A 7,723-nucleotide genomic window follows, 5' to 3' on the forward strand; every position below is an offset into this window, starting at 1 on the left:
GATAAAAAAAAACAAGAAACGCATTTTGGTTTATCCAGTCTTCACTGGAAGGCGCTAGCGGTCTACCATGCGAGAGTTTTATTTCTTTGTTTCATTAGAGAAGCGACATATATCTAAAATAAGCAAACTAGGCCATTGTGAATATCGGTATGTATTTGTAAAACTGTTCATATTGGTGCACGACGGTTTTTAAGTCCGTTGGTCATGACGGAGTAAGTCCGATAGGAATGCTAACTGGTGAGTCTCTTTTAATTTCCACAAGCAAAAACAAAAGCCCCTTTGCAGGGAGCGGTTGATTGGGTGAACGGAAATAAACTTGGACAACTAAATATACCACGTGATAGCTGCATTATTTTGTATGTAATGATGCTGAAATGACATTGTAATTCCTAATTATGCTGTGCAAAATTAGGAATTACGGCAAAAATGCGCAGAGTTAACTTGCTGTTGTTGTGTCTTGTCATAGTAATTGAAGTTCATTGGATGATCCGCCTTCTCCAGCTGCTTCCCCAGTTGCTGTTTTCCTGTAGTATTGGTGTTCAGGAGGGCAAAGGGCTGGGAAACGGGCCGATGTATTATTACTCGCTAATTAGCTGTAAGTAGCGTTATATAACGTGTGTATCTTTTTGACTACGGAAAGGCTTGTTGTCAAGAAAAGCAGTAAATGAAGCCACGCCCTTTTGCGTTCATTGTAAACAGTAACGCAGAAATTGTCATCCAAAGTTAAGCTCGGATATCGCACGCACTCACGGCCCTCCGCGAGAAACAACTTTAGCCAGTATTTACGCGCTAACGCGGCTATTATTTGAGCTTTGTTTCGGCCTCAGCGGGCGTAAACGTCCGCTTAGACGCATATGCCCGTTTTCCGAATCAAATAAAAGCCATCACGTGTGCCGAGTTTGTATGAGCTCTTATGGGGGCGCATCGCCAAAGCCTCCGCGAGAACGAAAGTTTGCCGAAGCCATGAGGAAAAGACCGCCACTCCAGTAGCGCATTCCATGCGCATGCGTCAGCAGCAGCACGGCAGAGCTGTTTTTGCGTTGATTCACGGTACAGTGGGGCTGCAACGGGTACGACGACGACGGATGAAAATCGGGCCTGCGTCAACACTTTAAACGACAGCAGCGCTCCAATCTTCCAGGATTCCCTCCGCTAATTTTATGGTCTTCCGCATGCAGCGCCACCAGTGGCATTCCCAAGCGGGTTTCTCAATTGCTCGCGCGATGCGCCTGATATTTACTAAAGAAATTCTCGGTCACGCTGGCGAGAACCGTTACCGCCGTCCCGTTAGCAGTTTGAATGGTTTGAATGGGTTGATTGCGGCGTGCAACTGGGAATTTTTTCATATCCCCGGGCTGTATTTCCTGTTCGACGAAGTGGAGTTTTGCCAGGAGGCGCAAAAAAGGTCAGTGCTGCTTATTTATGTGCTGGTAACGGTTGTTGTTCTGTGACATCCTTGTTAACTGCGTCCGATAAACATACCGCTTCTCTGCCCGTTATTCGTGTGTCGTCCATGCTTGTGGTCGCGGCGTGTAACATTTTGTGTTGGAGAAACGTTTGCAGCCGTAATTTACCAAAACTTCCGTGTTCGTGGGTCAGAGTCGGCTGGATATTTCTGAGTGCGTACGTTAGCCATTGCTATAGGCCTCCTGCGCTGCCCAGGGGGCGCTGCGCGAGCGGCTTCCGGGCAGTACTTCCGGGTAGTACAAAGCTGCGTGGGTCCCATAGGATCCCGTGTTGACAGAAGCAAAATGAGCTCGACGCTCCCGATTATTTTGCGACGTGGTCACCAGCTCATCCCCGACGCATCCGATCTGTTTCAGTGATCAACTTGGCATTAGGGGAAAAAGCTTTGCAGCGCTAAACACGTTTACAGCGCCGACGAAAGTGCCGGCACCGTGACGGCGTCTGCTACTCGCAGGTTCACCGATCGATGGTCGTACGAAATGAAATTTTAAGTAAAATTTCTAGTTTAAACTAATACTCTAGGTGACAAAGACTTCTCAAAAACAGCCGATCAAAAAAGAAGAGTGACACAATCGGCGATGATCGCGCTTTAAAAAGCCAGCGAGTCCGGCGGACCGCAGCCTCGCCTGCTGCGGTGCGCCGCTCTTTTGCGTACCTGCACACTATGCGTGCACTTTCATTAAACAGTGCTCGTTTGCGTCACCGTTACGAATACACGGTGCAGCGTCAGCTTGCCGTTTTGTTGCGTGTCTCAGTGACAAATTGCCGCGACCGTCAAACGCGTGAAATCTGTTTTGCGATTCCGAAATTAGTGGCCGTAAAACAAAGTGGTCGAGCGAACTAAGAGGCCGCTCGCTTTCCTTGTTTGCTCTCACTTTACTTAATTATGCTCTTGCAGCATACATTCCCAGTTCGCACTTAATAGCCTAGAATGAGGGTCAGCAACGGCCGAGTTCCATGCAGCCGACACGGCGGAGGGCTGGACGGCAAATCGGGGGGAGGAGGGGGGGGGAGGAGGAGGGGGCTTTGAATGCAAAGAGAAAACATTCAGCGAATTTCTAATAATATTTGACAATATTCTGGCGAAGTGTGAACATTGGGGGGGGGGGGGGGGGCAAATTCAACTGGAGGACGCCAATTCTGTTCTTGTCTCGCTGTCTAACTCCATTTGAAGTCAAAACTGACGTGTCGGCGTTAAGATTCGCCGACCCCTGCACTAGAAAACCAACACAGTCAGTAATGATCGCATGTAAATATTCGGGGCCCCGCGCCGTGTATGCGGCTGTGTTATGTTATGCTGTGCGTGTGATTTGGTGCGTGTTTTGCGTCCTTTATTAATAGCGCTTAATTTGTTTATTTAATTGGCGCTATCGCCCCACCTTCTCGCTAGTATACATGTACCCTGCCGTTCGTAAATCGTGCGGCGTAAACCGTTACGCAAGAATCATTTAGTTTGCGAAAATACGAAACGAAATTTCCACTCCAAAGGCAGTGCCAGGCCAGCAGTGTCAGCTGAGTCGGCTGCGCAATTCTTGCGTTCGCTTAAAGCTCCCAATGAAGCAACCTTTTGCAGTTACCTCAGGATGTAAGATGAGCAGCGTTCCGTGTTTATGCTACTCGTGAACTTTCCTTTGTCGACCGCACGCAATAAGAAAAAAACTGTAACTGTCGTCAAAAAGTTAAACCACCCGACCTGGCGATACTGTCGCACGCCGCGACCACCGCGACAGCTCGCTCAAAAGAAAGCCGACAAATCGGCTTCTTTTACCGGATATTATTTTGTTTAGCCTCTGCAGCTACTTTAAGGGCTATTTCATACAGTATGCAGTCATTTAAACACGCCGCAAAGCGCCACAACCAACTTTCACTCTGGCTTGTAATTGAAAACACATGGAGGGCGGCGAGGGTCGTCTGCTTTTGTACTACCCAGAGGCGTCGGCCGCTAGGGGCGCTGCATGTCGCCAAAACTCCAGCGCAGGAGGCCTATAAGGAAGTTGCTGGTTTGCGCGTTTCATGACTGGATTTTCCCTTACTGTGTGGCCTTGCTTAGTTGTATATTGACGGTTGCTGTGTATCTGTGCGGTAGCGAATCTTCTCGGGTTAGTCGCTCGCGATAATCGCGCGTGCACACGTGTACAACTTCCAAGCAAGTTTGTCGGAGCGTCCGTCCTTATATTTATTGGTATTTTTAAAACTTGCGTGGTAATTGCGGCGTTGTGTTAGTCTGCTGAGTAGAATGCATTTACTGTGCTTACCAGACCGGGAGTCTTCGAGCTTGCCCGTTGCGCGCAAGGTAGACGCTATTTCGAGTTGTGTTGATGTGTTTTCAAGGCGTCATTATCTTACGTTTATCTGTTCCATGATTTCATGTTTCATGTTTATGTTCCATGTTTCTTCCAATTCCTTTGACCAATTGAGATGATCTATTTTAAATAACATTGCCTGAAGTGTAGAGAAATGGAAGGGGACAGTTGTTGTCTTAGCAGTACCGCAGTAACAAACGTTTCTTTTGTAGAGGGGAAGAAATGTGGAAACACGCAGCGGGTATATAGAAAGTGTGCTGCCGTTTCTATGCTGTTAATGTCAGTGGTAACTTGAGACTTCAGGATAATTATCCAATATCCATAATTAGTGGTTGCTTCTTCACGAACCGCGTTAGAAATAAGCCACTCTTGCATTTTTATGCCGTCATTGTCGGTGGTAACCCGAGAGTCGAAATAATTTCCGACAACGCTCAGGTGATAAGTTCTTGCGTGCACCCAACATTAACCCATTTCTGTGCTTCCTTGAACTTAGAAAATATACTGCGAAAGCAGATTGCTACATTCTGTATTCGTTCTGTATAACCTGTCCGGATGGCTGACTGTGAATACATTTGTCTCTACGCTGGTAGTTTGCGACAATTGTTTTCCTTTGTCTGGAGAACAGAAATTAAAACGAATTATTTCCATTCCTTACATATACCTCTGAAATCATGGCTGTGTCATTCACTGTGGCTGAAGACATCTTCGGCACGCCGAAGCGTCGTCGTGACAAGTGTGGCAGATTATGAATGCATTGTGGAAGTCATAAAGCCACGAAAGAGTGCCCCTTGAGTGTTGCGTATTATACAGACGTTCACCACACCGCATGGAGCAATGACAGGTGAGCCTAAAAATGTTCAAATATTTTTATGTTTCGCCTGAAAACGTTACCAGGGCTCGTGCTGCAAAATAAATTTTAGCACAACTAATCAGGCATTGTACGAGATCTTGTAGTACTCCCTTCTTAGAGGGAAGCGTAAATTTATGCTTCGATATTTTTATACTGTTTTTATTTTCAAGGAAATAGAGCGGACCGGGACTTAAAACAATGGAACAAGGAATGCATACTGCCATTTTCCTGGTTATTGAAGGCGTGTGTTCACAAAAAGGAAACACATGAAAGCCGTTGTACGGGATGAAATCATTGCATTCTACAAGTAAGTACGCACTCCCAGTTCTGGAACTTTGATGGTTCCTTTTTAGGTAGTTGCAATATACGTAATGGCTTCGGAACACCATTTCAGTGACAACTTGACCTGTAGGTGAAAACGACAGTAAGAGCTTTTGGGAACACGTTGGCAAAACTTTCCTGGAAATGCACTCCGAGGAGGCCCTGCCAGGAACGCCTGCATCTTAATTTTAGTTGGGTAAGTTGGCATTTTATTTTTGTGGGACTCAATTTATGGTAGTGTTTATTGAAGCTGGCATTTTATTTTTGCGGGACTGAATTTGTGGTAGTTTTCTTTGTAGCAAAATCTTACTGTTAAAAATAAATCGTGAACTCCAATATTGGGGAATACCTTCACATTCAGCCTGTTTCGGATGCTGCAACATGTGGACAAAAAAGACTATTATTTTGCATTCAAGTTTTGCAAACATTTTGCTTTCACATTGAGAGTTGCTGCTGTGATAATACGGCACCACGGCCACGCCCAGTGCGGTTGCTTTCTAGAATTAGAGAACGGCCATTGACAGTCTGTGCTAATATTTTTTGTACATTGTTAGCAGCATTCCCAGAAAAGAAACCAAGAAATCGCTGATATTTCAATCGATTACTGTGCTATAAAAGGGGTATCCTAAGCAACTCACTCATATAAAGCCAACGCCTAACAAAATTTTCTTCTTCCTTCCTTAAAGGTACATGACGTGGTCCAGTTATTCTCGAGGTCCAGTTATTTTGAGAGAAGAAAATGGCAGCGTAAATATTGTCTGCAAGACATACGTCATGGATTTTCCGCCTGCGTTGTCACATCAAGATGTGGTCATCCTCCTCGCCGTATATTTCATCTTAATCTCCTGAAACGTATGCGACTTTGGAGAGTTCTTGGGACTTTTGCAGAGAGTTCTTGCCCATTTAACAGTGGCCTGGTGTCATTTAAGTGAAAGCTCTGTTGAAAGACTTGATGTGGTCACTCTACTTAGGGTTTTAAATTATTTTTAGACGTTGAAGCCTATTCGGAAAGATATGTCGTGGTTCAAATTAATGGTAGATGCAAGCGGCATGTCACTTGCAAAAGTTAAATCGTGCTTTCCTTTGCAATTTTTCATTGGCACAAAGCGCAGGCTGCCTTTGCAGCTACTCTGTTACTCTGGTAATGTAGTTAATGGCACTGCACTGTAACGTTTTTATTATTCAAGTGCAGCTCGAAATTTTTTTCCATGGCAGTGCTGCTGTTGATGGATGCAAACGTGAGAGTAATTATTTACACAGACGGTTTGGGGCTTTATTAATAAATTTTTGCACTGTATCTTAGCTGATACCTAAGCCCTAGAAGAATGCGAAATATACATATTTGGCTCGAAAACGTTGTTTACTTTGGACGAAGTTGCATTTCTTGCCTGTTAGAGGCAGTGCTTTGGTCACAAGCATACTGTCGTCATGATAGTAGGGTTTGTATAGCACGCAACTGAATTTTACCTGAGATAAATGTTCAGGTTAGAAAAATGCTTCCAAGTTCGCTTGGTAAAATTGATTACGTGTATGTTTCAACGCTACCTGGCTTGGTTATTTGGGATGTCTGAATTGTTCTTGAGGGAATTAATAACGTCTTTAGAGTTAAGCTGCTTGTTAAATTTTAAAATGCGTAACATGCTCCGAGCTATCTGGTTTGTAAAATTTTGTAAGATTCACACTGGGTGCTATGAGCTTTTTTTTGGATAAGTTATTTTAAATAGCTACATATTGTCGGGGAAGCAGCGCGGCTTTAGTGAAAGGCTTTTTCAGGGCGCGTATATAGTCGGTTTTGGCTACAGTTAGCTTGATATTACAGTTAGCGTGATATTGATATATGGTGTGTTTTAGTTGTGCAATAGTGCCACATGCTTCCGCTAAGTTTTTCTGTGCAAATGTTATATTGTTAGTATTGGCTCCGGTGATCTTTTCCTACACTCTTGCAGGTCTTGTGATAATCCAACCGTGTATGGCTTGTATTTTTGGCTTTTCCCTACAATTTAATAGCAAACTGCATATTTTGGAACCGGGATGCGTAAACATGGTATGGCAAGCACTGTGGGTACTTCCGCATTTGCGGTACCTGATTTCATGTGATAAAACAGCATATTTTATGCTCACTGTTGTGTAATGCTTTTTGAGTTAGTGCGAGGGTAGATGTACAAGTCTATTTGTGACGCGGTTGCGCTTAAAGCCATCTTTATTACCCGTGTCTTTTTAGCAAAAAGAATGGTAAATATTAGCGAAAATAGGATAATGCCACTTAGATCGTTTTGGCCACTTGATATCGTTTTGGTATTTGATCCTGTACGCTGGTCATTTTCTGCCCAAGTGGAAACAGATATGTCTCCGCATCTCAAATGTACGCAATAATACGAGCGAATAAAATTTGCTTAGTGTTTTGAAAAGCATTGTATCAGTGCTAATAGTTGGTTTGGTATGTATTTTAATGCGAGTCTTGTTTCTTTTACATGCAGCGAAAACCCAGAACAGGATGCGGCGGGTGAAGCCAAAGTCTCTGTGTGCCGCTCCAGGTATCTCAGGCCAGCTTTTATATAGAACTGTGCTCCGATAGGCAACTGTTGGGAACTGTCAGGGACCACACTGCGGCGGTGGTTTCTGTTTTCCAATTGTTGGTATCACTGGGGGCCATATGTCAAGGCTGCGTTAGAATGGTGCTTGCGGTTTCCTTCTGATACCAATGCATCTGCCAGCCTGGCAAATGACCTCAGTTTATACCAACAGGAAAGCAGATATATTGTAAAAGTGGAGTCCCATAGAC

The 7,723-nt window shown here is 44.5% G+C and overlaps 1 long non-coding RNA gene across 2 annotated transcripts; it reads left to right on the forward strand.

Annotated features, from left to right (window-relative positions):
* The first annotated feature begins 673 nt into the window (after positions 1-673).
* On the forward strand, positions 674-7,303 carry LOC144164121 (uncharacterized). 2 transcript variants are annotated; one of them, XR_013321064.1, is made up of 5 exons: positions 674-1,405; positions 4,470-4,611; positions 4,791-4,927; positions 5,015-5,137; positions 5,628-7,303. It is a non-coding gene; the product is annotated as an uncharacterized LOC144164121 (long non-coding RNA). The 2 variants fall into 2 exon arrangements; XR_013321065.1 differs by lacking the exon at positions 4,470-4,611 and having other exon boundaries at positions 681-1,405.
* Positions 7,304-7,723: the final 420 nt, after the last annotated feature.

Source organism: Haemaphysalis longicornis, unplaced genomic scaffold, assembly GCF_048455015.1.
Source record: "Haemaphysalis longicornis isolate Haplotype H1 unplaced genomic scaffold, Haemaphysalis longicornis Haplotype H1 scaffold_13, whole genome shotgun sequence".
NCBI classification, from domain to species: Eukaryota; Metazoa; Arthropoda; class Arachnida; order Ixodida; family Ixodidae; genus Haemaphysalis; species Haemaphysalis longicornis.